The sequence below is a fragment of the Microcebus murinus genome, chromosome 1, assembly GCF_040939455.1.
Source record: "Microcebus murinus isolate Inina chromosome 1, M.murinus_Inina_mat1.0, whole genome shotgun sequence".
Lineage (NCBI taxonomy): Eukaryota > Metazoa > Chordata > Mammalia > Primates > Cheirogaleidae > Microcebus > Microcebus murinus.
Window position 1 is genome coordinate 152207375 of NC_134104.1, and position 15914 is coordinate 152223288.

Sequence of the window (15914 nt, forward strand, 5' to 3'; positions counted from 1 at the left end):
TAGGAGGCATTGAAGGAGATCATCTGTAGAAAGCCTCCGACGCGTAGTAGGTGTGCAATAAATCCCCGCCGTGGTCTTCATAGCCAGGTCAAGGAAAACAGCACACACTTGCCTGGTGCTCAGGGTGTCCAGGACTGGTCAAGTGCCTTGTGTCCCATCACAGCCCTGTGAGGTCACTTATGTCACTAGCACACTTATCTTGCAGATAAGAAAACAGAACCATGGTTGGAGAAGTTAAGTAACTTGCTCAAGGTCACCCAGCATGCCAGAGCCAGGAGTGACAGTCCCCATAATTGATGGGCATTTTTAGCTGGACTTGCATAGAAAGCTTTGGAGGAAGGGTGGGAGTCCTATACCCCAAATTGGACACAAGACTCCAGAACCTTCCATAACTCCCTTGCAGAGGGAGACCAAGGGGCACACAGAAGGGTCACAGCAGGCCAACCCTCCAGGGACTTGTCTGCAGGGGCTGCTGGATTTGACCACCAACTAGACCTGCCTTTCTTTTGCTTCCTTTGCTTGACCACACTTTATTAGGACTGTCTCCTTTTCTCTGGAGCACCTGCCAGCAAGTTTATTAAAAGGAGGGACCAGGTGAGCAGGAACAGCCTGGATCCCAGGGGCCAGGAGACTTCTGGCCACAAAGCCTGAAGTGTATTTGCTCTGTTACCTGAGATTATGTTTTTCAAATGTCAAAGGCTTAATTTGGGATGATCCAGATGTTCGCCGGGGCTCCAACTAATGAAGAAAAATGTATTTTAAAAGCCAACTGCAGAAGCAAACACACATTTTGCTTTTGCAATGCTGTGGGGCTGCATTCTAGCCTTGGCCTTAAAATAGCTCTCGGTTTATGTGCTGAAGCGTCCGCACACATGGTCAGGATTTCCTGTGCCTCCACCTCCCCGTTTCCTCTCTGCCTCTGACCTGGTCCCCTTCATTCCACTCTCTTGCCTCCTCACCACTTGTTCAGGTCTGTGGGTAAATATGTGGGAATGTTTTGGGACGTAGGAATATTTAGGTTCCAGCCAGAGAGGAGTTCAGATTCCAGCTCCACCACTTCCTAGCTAAGCAAACACGAGCAGTTTACCTCTCTGAGTGTCAGATTTTCAGCTGAAAATTGTGAGAACACATGAAAATGATTTAGCTTGGAGCCCCGAGCTATACATGGAAGAGATGGGGATAAGCCTTTCATTCACCCAAAGCTGGGCGTGGGTTGGGGGCATGGTCTGTCCTCGGGGCTCCCTGGAGAGTTAGGACCTGCGTGCGTCCGTCCCTCTGCACAGCCCTTGCGGCGGACGTGGATTCCTCCCGCTCCCGGGTCTGCCTCTGAGATGGTAGGACCCATCTCTCCACGAAGCCTTCTGTGACTCCCTCCTACCTAGGTGCAACTGACCTGCCCTGGGTTTCTGCCCGGGCTGCAGCCAGGGTGATGAAATACCCTGATGAATGCTCGAACGGATTGAGGCAGTTTCACCAAGGCCCAGGGACGACCCTTCAGGGCAGCCCCAGCTGTCACCAAGCCAGTATTTCCCAAACGTCTTGGGCCAGGAGATCGCTGCGGCAACGCTGCCCCGAACAGTGCTCAACCCCCAAAGGGGGCTAACAGCAGCCATTTGGACAGCAGTCGGCAGCCCTGTGGAGGAAGATTTTGCCTTGAACTTGAAGTCACCCTGCTCAAGGGACTGCTCGGCCAATCTGGGTATTCACTGCCTCCACCTGCCCATAGCAAGCAGGAGCCAGGGTCCAGAGGCCAGGGTCAGACCCACGCCGCTCATGCCTCCTGCGTGACTCGGGGCAGGTCATCACCCCACTGTTCCGGCTGAACAGCTGCAATCGGGTTTGGCCTCTCCCTGCCTCCTAACGGTGACTCGGAGACTAATGAGGAAATGAGAGCTGAGTCCGTGAATGCCAGCTTTGTTCCGGGGCCGCTTCCTCAGATTATTCCAGAAAGCCAGTGTGAACAGCAAAGGTCAAAGATCCCTTTACGTGAGGCAGAGGTTCCCTGTTGCAGGAGGTGCCTCTCCAGGTACGGCTCTGAGTCCTCGTCCGCGTCACCGTGGTCAGGGCCCAGGGGACACGCTGACAAAATGAATGTGTTGTGGGTGGAGGGGTGGCAATCGTTTTGCAGGTGCGGGCCACGTGCCTGGGGTGTTTCACGTGGCAGGTCACCCACAGGAACAGACCTTGCTGGGCCTTCTGGAAGCTTCCTGGAGCAAACCCACAGACTGAACGGCCCCTCTCAGGGTTAGGGGACCATGACCCATGCTGTTGTTTGTGTCTCCCCAGAGACGCTGCCTTCAGGGTTGATTCCACTTGTTTTCCATGGTGGACTTTCCTAAGCAATTTAATTTTGCTATCTCTCCTGCTTAGGTGACAAGCCCCGGGGCACCACCTCCCGGCTGCTGGTGGCTCCGGCTGGGGGTCTGGTAGGGCAGGAGGCGGGAGGGAGCAGCACAGCAGCCGGGGCAGCCGCGGTGGCCCTGCTGCGCGGAGCTGACTTGGAGAAGCTGCTTCCCCCGGTGCTGTGGCTTTTCCGGCTGAAAATTTGGAGCCTCCTTGGTAAAAGTTCTGGATACTGTTAAAATGATTTCTCCCAAATAATCAGACTTGGGGGTAGTGCAGATTGTTTCCAGTTTAATTTTGTTTGATAGATAACCATTCCTATGGTTCAAAAATCAAAATAATAGCAATTAGTTACAATGAGAAATCTTGCCCCACCTGTGCCCTGGTTCTCCCAGTCCTCTCCCTTGTGCCCGCTGTGGTAAGGAACTCGCGCCGGCTTCTTATGTAACCCCCTAGTATTTCTTCAGGCAGATTCAATGATGTGTTTTCATTCTGCCGCCTGTCTTAGGTAAGCAGAGTTAGCACATGGCATAGCCTGTGTACCGGGCAGTCTGGGCGGGAAGCACGTGGCAGACAGGGGCTGGGTCACTGAGGATGGCTTATGATAATAAAAGGACTGTTACAGGGTGTGGCCTGGGTGTGGGGAGGCAGTGAGGAATGGGCCATCCCCAGGGCCAGTAACTGCGGGGAGTGAGTAAGTAAGAGGGAGAGGGAGAGAGACAGACAGAGCTGTGTGCAGAGGCTGGCTCCAGGTACAGGGACAGCCGGCCACAGTGCCACAGGGAGGTGGCCAGGGAACAAACACCCCACCTCGCTCCCTGCCCATCCTGTGTCTTCTGCAGGGCCTCCGATGGCCGACACCCCCCCCCCCAGAAGTCACAGGACAGGGAGGCCTGTGGTACAGCCTTCACAGCCAGCCTCCAAGTCACAGAGCATTCTGGAGAAGGTGTGGGTGGCTCTGGAGGGGCACGTGGGACTGTGCAGCGCGCCCTCCAGGGACCTTGCTCCCTTGGTGACCAGGCAGCGCACCCTGCAGAGCTTCCATGGTGTGGGTGTTAACACTCTTCGTGCTCTGCTTCCTCACCCTCCCTCCCACCTTGCTGCCACACGGCTGCCCGCCCTGCAGAGGGTACCACGACGTCCTGGTGTGACGTGGCCTGGGCTCCCAGTGCCCACCAGCCTGCTGGGGCACTCCTTCCCTTCAAAAGCCAAATCTCTAGCCCCCCTGGACACTCCTGCCAATAGTCCAGTGCGCTTCCGGGTACTTCCAAGGAGTGCTGCTGTCACAGTCTCCTTGCAGTCGCCTGACCCGTCACCGCCCCTCCTCGCCTCTGGCTCTCAGGCCACTGCTTTGCACAGCGCTGTCCTCCCCGGGCCCCGCCCCGCCCGGGGAAGGGGCACAGCTCTCCTGGCCTCTGACCTTGTGAAACAGCCTGACCTTGGGGTGTGACAGCACAGGGGAACCCATGTAAAATTTATCAGCAGACCTCGCTGCTGGCCAAGTTCGCTGCCAGCCCTGCCCCGGGGAGTCCTTCCTGGGCCATCTGTCTCCCTGGGCTTCCGCTCCAGCCACATTGCTGGGGCCTCCCTCTCTCCCTCCCGCCTTTTCCTCTCTCCCCAGAGAGCCGGTCCCATGCCACCCCCGCCACCCCTCCTGCTCTGTTACTGTCCCTTTCTTCCACTTTCTTTTACTCGCCTCACAGTGTCCACAGGTCGGCTCCAATAGCTCATTCTCTCAGACCACGGAGCTGTTTTCTCTCTGGCTGACTCCCATGGGCCCCCTTGTCCACGCCATCAGTAGAAACGTGATAAGCCCTAAGTGCAACAGCAGATTTTCCAATAGCTACACTTAAAAAAAATGAAAGGGAGCAGCGGGTGAGATTAATTTTGATATATTCTCTTTAACCAAATATATCCAAATTATTATCATTCCAGTATTTACTCACTATAAGATTATAAGGAGCTATTTTCATTCTGGCTCGTAACAAGGCACTTTAAGTGTGGTGTGTCTTTTGCACTTACAGCACATCTGGATTTGGACTTACCACTTTTCCAGGGCTCGGTAACCATGCGTTGCTAGAGGCTACCACATTGGTCAGAAGGACCCTAGAATACAGAAAGACCTGCACCAGCTTTTTCAAAACCACCAGGTTTCCCAACACCCAACGCCTAGTGCGTACAACGAGTCCATGTCAGTGGACAACCCATGTCTCCTTGCTTCTCTTGCCATGAAGGCCTCCACGCCTCCTTGTAGCTCACTGAGATGTTTCTAGAGGTCAGTTCCACACTCTTCTTCCCCAGGCTCCTGTGTCTTTGTCCGCTGCTCCAAGGCCAGAGCCCTGCCTCAGTTGCTGCTTCCAGAGCCTCTGGGGAGTGGGGGCACCTGCCCTAGAACCTTAGTCATATTCCTCCAGGTGCCCCAGTGGCCCGAGCCTGGGAGCCCTCATTATACCAAAACCACTTCGTGGAGATTTAAAAAGCGGTGCAATTAATATCCCCAGAGGAAATGAAGAGGATGTTATAGCCATACGAGAGTAGGTTGATACAGGCCAGGTGAAGTGGCTCGCACGTATAATCCTAGCACTTTGGGAAGAGGTGGGAGGATCATTTGAGGTCAGGAGTTCGAGACCAACCTGAGCAACATAGCAAGACCCCATCTCTACAAAAAATAGAAAAATTAACCGGGCATTTTGTCCCATGCCTATAGTCCCAGCTACTCAGGAGGCCAACCTTGAGCCCTTGAGAAGGATTGCTTGAGCCCTGGAGTTTGAGGTTGCAGTGGGCTATGATGACACCCTGCACTCCAGCCTGGGTGATAGAGTGAGACCCTGTCTCAAAAAAAAAAAAAAGAAAACAGCGCTGGGAGGACGGGCAACGCAGCGGCGGCGGAGGTGGCGGTAGCGGCTGTGGCCGGGGGAAGTGAATGGTTTTACCCAGAGGGCCCTGCGCCGCCTTTCCCCGCTGGCAGCCTGCTCCTCCCCGGCCATGGCGTTCACGTTCGCGGCCTTTTGCTACATGCTGGCGCTGCTGCTCACCGCCGCGCTCATCTTCTTCGCCATCTGGCACATTATAGCATCTGATGAGCTGAAGACTGATTACAAGAATCCCATAGACCAGTGTAATACCCTGAATCCTCTTGTACTTCCAGAGTACCTCATCCATGCTTTCTTCTGTGTGGTGTTTCTTTGTGCAGCAGCGTGGCTTACACTGGGTCTCTATATGCCCCTCTTGGCATGTCATATTTGGAGGTGTATGAGTAGACCAGTGATGAGTGGACCAGGACTCTATGACCCTACAACCATCATGAATGCAGATATTCTAGCATATTGTCAGAAAGAAGGATGGTGCAAATTAGCTTTTTATCTTCTAGCATTTTTTTACTACTTATACGGCATGATCTATGTTTTGGTGAGCTCTTAGAACAACACACAGAAGATTCGGTCCAGTTAAGTGCATGCAAAAAGCCACCAGATGAAGGGATTCTATCCAGCAAGATCCTGTTTCCAAGAGTAGCCTATGGAATCTGATCAGTTACTTTAAAAAAATGACTCCTTATTTTTTAAATGTTTCCACATTTTTGCTTGTGGAAAGACTGTTTTCATATGTTATACTCAGATAAAGAATTTAAATGGTTCCATCAGCAGTGAGCTTAAAATAAAAAAAAAAGAAAAAGAAAAAAAAAGAATTTAAATGGAATTACGTATAAATTAATATAAAATGATTACCTCTGGTATTGACAGGTTTGAACTTGCACTCCTTAAGGAACAGCCATAATCCTCGGAATGATTGCATTAATTACTTAGTCCATTGGAAGCTTTTGTTTATAGGAATTGGTAGGGCTCGTTTTGGTTTTATTGAAAGGACATCTAATTATAAATGAGCTATAGATATCAGGTGCTTCTGATGAGCTGGAAATGTATATCTGACTCATGGGAAACTTCATGGGTTTCCTCATCTATCATGTAGATGATTATATATGGGTACATTTACAAAAATAAGAGTGGGGTTTTTTCCCTTCAACTTGAATATTATCCCTATATATTGCATGAATGAGAGATTTCCCATATTTCCACCAGAGTAACAAATATACTTGCTTTAATTCTTAAGCATAAATGAACATGATCTAAAAAATATGCTGAATTACTTGTGAAGAATGCATTTAAAGCTATTTTAAATGTGTTTTTATTTGTAAGACGTTACTTATCAAGAAATTTGTTATTATGCTTACTGTTCTAATCTGGTGGTAAAGGTATTCTTAAGAATTTGCAAGTACTTTAGATTTTCAAAACTGAATAAGAGAGTAAATTGTATAACCATCCTGCTGTTCCTTTAGTGCAATACAATAAAACTCTGAAATTAAGACTCAAAAAAAAAAAGAAAAGAAAAGAAAACAAAGAGTAGGCTGATACCAAAATAGAAACAATTAGAGATTTTGAAATAAAAGTTTGACTATTCAAACTTTAAAAAAAAAAACTTAACAGTTAAGAATGGAAGACCTGAAGCGCAACTTATCACTTGTAAAAGCTGGTTGAGGTTTTTATCAGAAAGGGGACACAAAGGGGCAAAGATGTGAAGAGAAGGAAGTGAGAGGGAAATGAGAGGGAAATGAAGAGACATAAATCTAGAAGTTTGCACATTCATCTAACAGATTCTCAGAGGATGAAAAGAAATAATCCAAGAAACAATAAAAGGAAATGACCTTGAACTGAAGAAACACTGGCAAGAAAAATCAAAGTAGACTTATACTTCAACACTGATTTTTTCACCTTATCTCTGAAATCTTTTCATATAAGACATATAGACATCTACCTCATTATTTTTGATGACTGCATAGAAGTCCATAATGTGTGCGTGTACACACACTCACGCCATAACTTATGTAATTATTCTTCTGTTGAACACTTACATGATTTCCAGTAATCACCGTTACAAACAATGGTCCAGTGATTATCCTTGTAAACACATCTTTGCAGACATGGGTGAGTATTTCTGCAGAATGGATTCCTAGGAGCAGTAATGCTGAGTTACATTTACATTCTTCATTCACGGCTGGTGCCAAGATGCCCTCTGGAAGGTTGTTACAAATATCATAACATTTGTTAAATTGCTGATTTATCATATCGTCGTCAACACTAGATATTAAGGTATATTTCATTCATGACAATTTGATGGGTGAAAAGTATGATTTGCATTTCCCTAATGATGTGTAAGATTGAGTTCTTTTCATCTGTTTTTTTAGCTATATTCATATTCTCTTATGCGAATTGTCTGTTTTTTATCCATTTTTTCTATTAGATTGATTGCCTTTTTAAAAATGAGTTTTAGAAGCTTACTTTGTATTCTTGCCCAGCCCTCAGTGGGTCCTTTTCTATTTGGCATCTTTATTTCACCCTAGGACATTTTCTTCTACTATATCTTTTTTATTTCCTTCTATCTGTTCTCTGTGTTCTTGCCTCTGGAGCTCCTTTAAGAAAGATATACATAGTTTGATCTATACTTCGTGTCACTTAACTTTAAAAAAGATGACATCTCTTTATTTTCTCCTAATGCATTTGGGGAGAATCCCTTACTTTGATCTTCCGGTTTACTAATTTGGTTTTCATTTGTCTATTTAGTCCATTTAAAAAAAAAATGTTTGCAATCATATTTTAATTCTAACAACTCTGGTTGTATTTTTTTCATAGAGGCTTTATTTATTTATTTTTAATGAATGTGATGTTCTCCTAACTCTCTGGGAGAGTTACTTAAAATTTTCTTCTGTTTTAAGAATAATTTCTGTTTTCTTGGAGTTAGGTCTATTTTTGTCTCCGGTACCTCTCTCTCGGATCTGGCTTTTCTGAAATGTCTGGCAATTCTTGCTTGTCTGTTGATGTTTGTAGACAAACATACGGACTGAACAGTGTTGGTGGCTGGAGGACATTTCCTTACTACATGTGAGAATTCCATTCTTCCGGCAGGCAATGCAGTCTCTGATACAGCAGCCAGCCCCAGGTGACTGTGTGCACAGGGAGACAGTTAGTGGACAGTGGAAAGAACTAGCTCAACCATCCTGTAGTCCACCCCTAACACACTGTTTCTCCTGGCACCTGTTGCCTCTGTTCCGGAGAGTTCTGCTGGGAGAATTCTGTCTGTGATGACTGTGCGTTCATCTCTGCAGCATTACAGCTTCTGTTTCCTTTCACCGTCAATCTGCTCTTTTATTTGTCTTGTATTTCCCAGAAATTCCTTCATCTTCTGGACATTGACCCTACTCCTCCTGACTGTCCACAACCACTGTGACTCAATTTTTCTCTCTGTATTTCTTCTGTCATTTCAGTGGGATTTTGGGAAAGAGGTACACACCATTGTGTCCTTAGCCATGTTGAACTGTAAGACACTTATTCTGCATTTAGAACTGTTTCATGAAAATAAGTGGCCAGAAATGGGATAATTAGACCACACAGCAGGAACATTTTTGAAGTTGCTGATACATATTTACAAAGTGGTTGCCAGACAGAGTAGTAGAACAGAGGGAAGACAGTGGCCTTAGCAGGGAGACAGCTGGGTGACAATCATAGTTCCTGCACTTAGTTATGCAATCTAAGAAATTTGGGGAGACTCTCTGAACGTCAGTTTCCTCATCAGTAAATTGGGGATGGCAATGGAATCAACATTAAGAACACCGTGAGGACAAATCTCATAAAGCATCATTCCCAGGGCCCAGCTTTTAAAAGGTGCTTGATAAATGCTGTTAGTGTTTTTCAAATGAGTGGCTTGTCGGCATCAAAAAATTGAGGGTTCAACCAGGGTCTTGGAAAGACATTCCTTTTGACTGCCATAGGCGTTTCGTGATCTTAGATAAACCACTTCCCAGCCCGGCCTCTCCATCTCCAAAGAGGCAAGTGCTCTTCTTCCCTGCCTGCCTCTCTGTGAAAGCTTCTGTGAAGATTCGCTGTTACTTATGAAGCCCTTAGAGATGCCCAGATGAAACCCCTGTGCACACTTGGGGTTGTTTTAATTGGAATTATCAGTCCTGAGCCCCTGCCTCCGGCTCCAGACTGCGTTGCTACAAGATACATGCCTCCTTCTGAGCTTAGTCGGGCATGAACTCCTGTGGAAGAAACTTGGTCCTCAGTCTGGGCCAAATTCCAGAAATCTCATTTCTTCCTCAGCTGAGATATTGTGATTTCCTTCTCCTATTTGACAACTTACTAACAAGAAGTCCCCAGCAAACCTGCTCCAGGAAGGCAGGCTGAACCCTCAGGACACCAGAGGACATAGGGGCCGGAGGTGGCTCTCACTCCGAAGCCACCAGCTCAGGGGTGCGATGGCCTGGGGGTATCAGAAAGCATAAGGGCTGAGAACATTTAAATGCAACCAGCTCAGTGGCAAAGAGAGGGAGAAAACCCGTGTGCTTCTAGAACTCAGGCTGCCCCAGCGCAGTGGTCAGCTGGGGCCCTGTGCCATGAAAGGTCACTGAGACGAGGTCCCGGCACAGTGGTATGAGGCAAGTAGGTGGGATGGGAGGGGCGGGGGAGGGCTGAGGTCACTGGGAGAAAGAACCATGAAGTTGTCGGGCAACCACAAGGCCTGAAGAGTTTTAGTTTTGTTTTGATTTAGTGAGCAATAAAAATGAGTAAAATAAAAGAGGACCAGAGTGCAGGGCGTGAACTTGACCTGCAGCTGGCCTTTGTGCCGCAAGAGTCATCACTATAAGGATCACTTCCCTCCTTCCTCTTTCCTGGCTCCACTCACAGCAGGGCGGTGGCCGCCAAGCTGGGCGGGGCTGGCCGGATGCAGGGGGGCAGCAGGAAGTGCCTGACAGAGGCTGAACACACAGAGTGCAAGGACAGGGGCACGGGTGAGTGCCTCCAGGACAGGGGGATTCATTCACCAAAGTGGCTCTTCAGTCCCCCATTCCTTCATTGGCCCTTCCCTCTGCGCCCCAAAGGGCTGGGTAGAGCCAGCCCAGGGAGTGTCGTCCGGGAGCCCATCCCCCACTAACAGGGATGACAGTAATGGCGACTGAAGATTCCTTGACTTCTGGCTGGTGAGCTAGGACACCGCACAGACAGCTTGCTTGCTCACGGTCACTCAGCTAGGAAGGGGGAAGCTGGCGTCAGACCCAGGTAGTTTCTAAAGTTTCTGCGAGGTGTAAGTCAAACGGCCAGGGAAGCTGTAGAACACGCAGAATCTAAGGTTCCCCGGGGCTCCCGGAGCATCTCGTCTCTGTGCACGAGGCCGCAAGGCCCATTTGGGGCTGGAGGGGAGGGCAGGGACGGACGGCTGTGGCACGTGCAGGCCAGGGGCGTCCTCGGGAAACGAATTCTGGCTCCGTTGTCCCCAGTAAATGTCAGACTCTCCTCACTTTGGGGGAGATGGAGAGTGAAGGAAACAGAGGAGGAGTGATTCCTACATGCTGCGGGCTCTCCTTCCTCAGCGCCAGCAGCTCTCTCGGGTCCCTGCCCAGGTGGCTCCCGTCTCTCTCACTGTCCTTCTGCTTCACGTCTAGGCGTCCGTGGTCTCCTCAAACGACCACTGTGGGTGCACAGGTGCCTGCCCTCTGGGGGTCACTCGTCGCAGACCTGCGTCCTCAGTACATGTACTTCTTTGGGGTCAGTAACTGAACATCTTTCTGATGACGAACAATGTAGCTGCCAGATGCAAAATCAAATTAGGAAATGCATGAGTTTTATACTTGAATCTTTCAAATGGTACCTCAGTAGGCGGAGAGGTATTCAATCATTAACACAAAAGCCGGGGACTCTTGTTCTATCTGGATAAGGAAAAGACATGGTGAAAGGAAACAAGGGAGGGGCTGGGCAGTGCCCAAAGCCACCACCATTTGTGTCAAGTTTTCCCAGAGGACACTCAGGCAGCTGGGGCCCCGGCGCTGTCTAGAAAGAGAATGGGGCGGTGTGAAGGGATATATTTTCACTAGATAGTCGTTCTGCGCTTTTGATTTTTATGCCACGTGACTTTATTACTTCTTCAAAGATTAAATAAAAATTTGAAAAAGAATAGTTTATCATGCAGTACTCAGTGACAATCACTCCTTAAATATATGGGGCCTGTCCGGAAAGAATTCGGCCATGTGACCTTTCTCATTATATTAACAGTGGCTGAACACTTTTCGGACAGCCCTTGTATAACCCTCCATATTTTATTTTCTGCAGACAGACAGATACACCCATTTTGTTTATTTCTACGAAATTGAGATCATATTATAATGAATTATAACCTGCTCCCCTACCCATTTACTATACCATGGAATAACTGTCCATATTAATATACATAAATTGCATTGGTAATTTAAGTAGCTGCACAATAATCCATTGTATACTTTAACCATAGTATTTTTAACCAATCTATCATTTTAACAACTTATTGACATTCACATGCCATGAATCATCCATTTAAACTGTCAAATTTAGTGAGTTTTCGTATATTCACAAAGTTGTGCAACCATCACCACAATCTAATTTTAAAACATTTTCATCACCTCAAAAAGAAAACTAATAACCATTAGCAGTCATTCCCTCATCCTTCGCCCTCTTCCAGCTCTAGGCAATCATTGTCTCTATGGATTTGCCTGTTCTGAATATTTCTTATAAATTGAATCATGTATGGCCTTTTATGCCTAGCTTCTTTCACTTAGCATAATGTTTTTGAGTGTCATTAATGTTGCAACATGAACCAGTACTTCATGCCTTTTTATTGATGAATAGTGTTCCATTGTATGGATATATCACAGTTTGCTTACCCATTCATCAGTTGATTGACAGCTGGGCTTTTCCATTTTTGGATATTATATTATGCTGCTATGAACATTTATGTACAAATTTTTGTGTGAACATGTTCTCAATCTTCTAGAAGTGGAATGGCTGGATTATATGGAAGCAATGTGTTTTAACTTTTTGAGGAACTTCCAAACTGTTTTCCAAAGCACCTACACCACTTTAAATTCCTGCCTACAACATATGAGGTTTTGAGTTTCTCCACATCCTCACCAACACCTGTTATTGTCTATGTTTTTTATTACAGCCATTCTAGTGAATGTGAAGTGGTAAGTGATTATGAGTTTGATTTATACTTCCCTAATGACTAACAGTGTTGAACATCTTTCCATGTGCTTTTTGGCCATTTGTATATCTTCTTTGGATAAATGTCTATCAGATCCTTTGCCCATTTTTAAATTTGCCTATTTGTCTGCTATTGAGTTATGAGAGTTCTTAAATGTTCTGGATATAGGTCCCTTATGAGATATATAATTGACAAATCTTTTCTCTTATTCTGTGAGCTGTTTTTTCCTTTCTTAATGGTGTCATTTGCAGCAAAAAAGTTTGAATTTTGATGAAGTTCAATGGATTGATTTTTACTTTTATGAATTGTGCTTTTGGTGTTATGTATTAGAAACCATCGGCCGAGCGTGGTGGCTCATGCCTGTAATCCTAGCACTCTGGGAGGCCGAGGCAGGCGGATTGTTTGAGCTCAGGAGTTTGAAACCAACCTGAGCAAGAGTGAGACCCCGTCTCTACTAAAAATATAAAGAAATTAATAGGCCAACTAAAAATATATAGAAAAAATTGGCCGGGCATGGTGGCACATGCCTGTATTCTGAGCTACTCGGGAGGCTGAGGCAGAAGAATTACTTGAGCCCAGGAGTTTGAGGTTGCTGTGAGCTAGGCTGATGCCATGGCACTCTGGCTGGGCCAACAGAGTGAGACTCTGTCTCAAAAAAGAAAAAAAAGAAAGAAAGAAACCATTGCCTAACCCAAAGTCACAAAGATTTACTCTTATTTTCTACTGAGAGTTTTATAGTTTTAGGTCTTACATGTAGGTCTATTATAATATTTGTTTTGAGTTAAGTTTTGCATATGATATGAGATAGAGGTACAACTTTATTCTTTCGCATGTGGCTATCTATTTGTCCCAACACCATTTGTTAAAAAGGCTATTCTTATTCGTTGAATTGTCTTGGAACTCTTGTTGAAAACCAATTGACCATGAAGGTAAAAATTTATCTTTAGACCCTTAATTCTATTTCATTGATATAATTGTCTATCCTTGTGCCTGTACCATACCATCTTGATTATTGTAGCTTTGTAGTAAGTTTTGAAAATACAACATATAAATTCCCCAATCTTTTTTTTTCATATTCAAGATTATTTTGGGCTATTCTGGGTTCTTTGTGTTCTCATCTGAGTTTGGGGATCAGCTTATCAATTTCTGCAAAAGAGTAAACTGGGATTTTGGTAGAGACTACATTGAATCTACATAAGGGAGTTTTAGTATCAGGTTAATACTAGTTTTGTTTATTCAGTGAGGAGATATTATCTCATCTTAACATTTTCTCATGTGTTTGTTGGCCATTTGTATGTCTTCTTTTTGAAAAATGTTTGTGTCCTTTGCCCCCTTTTTAATGGGGTTATTAGACTTTTCTTGTTGAGTTGTTTGAGTTCATTGTAGATTCTGGATACTAAGTCTTTGTCAGGTGCATAGTTTGTGAATATTTTCTCCCATTTTCTAGATTGTCTGTTTACTTTGTTGATTATTTCTTTGGCTGTGTGGAAGCTTCAGTTTAATTAAGTCCCATTTGTCTATTTTTGTCTTTGTTGCATTTGCTTTTGAGGTCTTAGTCATAAATTCTTTGCCTGGGCCAATATCCACAAGAGTTTTTCCTAGATTTTCTTCTGGAAATTGAATAGTTTAAGATCTTATATTTAAGTATTTAATCAATCTTGAATTGATTTTTGTATATGGTGAGAGATATGAGTCCAGTTTAATTCTTCTGCATATGGGTATGTAATTTTCCCAGCACCATTTATTGAATAGAGTATCCTTTCCCCAGTGGCTTTTTTTTTTCCCCCTCTACTTTAAGATCAGCTGGTTGTATGTGGCTTTGTTTCTGGGTTTTCTATTCTACTCCACTGATCTGTGTCTGTTCTCATATCAGTACTATGTTGTCTTGGTTACTGTAGCCTTATAGTATAATTTGAAGTCAAGTAATATGATGGCTCCATCTTATTCTTATGCTTAGGATTAGTCTCACTATTTGGGCCCTCTATATGGGTGAGTTCCCTAACCTCTGAGTGTCAATTTGTTCATTTTTTTGTGAGACAGTGTCTTGCTCTGCCACCCGTGCTAGAGTGCAGTGGCATCATCATAGCTCACTACAACCTAAAACTCCTGGGTGCAAGCATTCTCCTGCCTCAGCCTCCTGAGTAGCTGGGACTACAGGCACATGCACTGTGCCTGGCTAATTTTCAATTTTTTGTAGAGATGGGGTCTCACTCTTGCTCAGACTGGTCTCAGACTCCTGACCCCAAGCGATGCTCCCACCTCAGCCTCCCAGGGTGCTAGGATTACAGATGTGACCCACCACACCCAGGCAATTTGTTCTTTTTTAAAATGGAATCACAGTACATATCACTCACTGTGTTGAGGGAAAGATTACATCAGTAATGCCTAACACCTGATAAGCACCACTGGCACCATCATAAGAATTCATTTCAGCTTATAAGAAGTTTACATTCTGCTCTTACCTTTCCTCTATCTTAAAGAGCCTCACTCCATATCCACCATCCTATTTCAAATAAAGATATACCAAAGTTTTCACACATTTGGTCTCAGATAAAGCCAATCAGAGGTGCCTTGATGCTAAAGGCTGAGGCTGAGCCCTGCTTTGCTTTCACTTTTGGCAGATAGCTTGACCTGGCTGCCTTTGTTCTCCTCACACTACAGAAACTTGGGCTGCAAGGTAAGACCAGGCTAAGCCCAAGGCTTCCCATCAACTCAACCTGAGTTTCTCCCACTTGTGAAGTCTGCAGTGACCTCAGCATCCTGAGCCAAGGGGCCAGAGATACCGTGTGGCTGTGCTGACACACCCTCTTTCCTCCACAGCCCCAGAACCTGGGATGCAGGCGAGGGAGCAAGTGAGCCAGTGCTCAGAGAAGAGCCACCTACACACAGACCTGCTGGCAGGACTCCACAAGGGCCACCACTTTGCCTCCACAAAGAACCAGGCCCTCTTCCTCCGTGTAACTGGGTTCCGGAATACAAAGCAGCCTCTGGAAAGGTCCAGTTGCCGTGACTTTGCCACTTCTCGGCGCCGAGCTGCTTTGGCAGGGAACGTGGCAGGGAGCAGTTGGCAGCCGCGAGGGGCAGAGGAGAATTCTGTGCCATTCTTACAGAGTCACGTTTCTGACTTGATTGAAAGTAGAGTCGTAACTAATACATAGATTTTAAGCGACTGAAGGCTTGCTCTTGCCAAATCCTAGCAGAAAGCATATTTTTACAGCTGGGATGATAAATCCCTGAAAGACGGCACTTACCATGGAAACGCTGACACAGCCTTCGTCCCCTTCACGGCGATTAAAATCCTCATTTCAGTTTGTTTGTCTTTATTTTGAGCTGGAGTCTCATTTGCTAGCCCAAGAATGCATCTCACAGCGAAAGAAAACTAAATGCTGCCCTCTGTCAGAAATAGGGAGGAACTATTCTTAACTCACTGGCGTGGAACAAATCTTGGCTGGGAGAATCACGGAAACGCAGGAAAACTGGCTTTCTTGCTAGGAAAGAAACTCCTGCAG

The 15914-nt window shown here is 45.9% G+C and overlaps 1 long non-coding RNA gene and 1 pseudogene across 1 annotated transcript; both read left to right on the top strand.

The window, feature by feature from the left end:
- The first annotated feature begins 1377 nt into the window (after positions 1-1377).
- On the top strand, positions 1378-15713 carry LOC142873333 (uncharacterized). The gene is made up of 2 exons (XR_012921376.1): positions 1378-2026; positions 15226-15713. It is a non-coding gene; the product is annotated as an uncharacterized LOC142873333 (long non-coding RNA).
- LOC142873331 (protein cornichon homolog 1 pseudogene) lies at positions 5290-5991 on the top strand (annotated as a pseudogene).
- Positions 15714-15914: the final 201 nt, after the last annotated feature.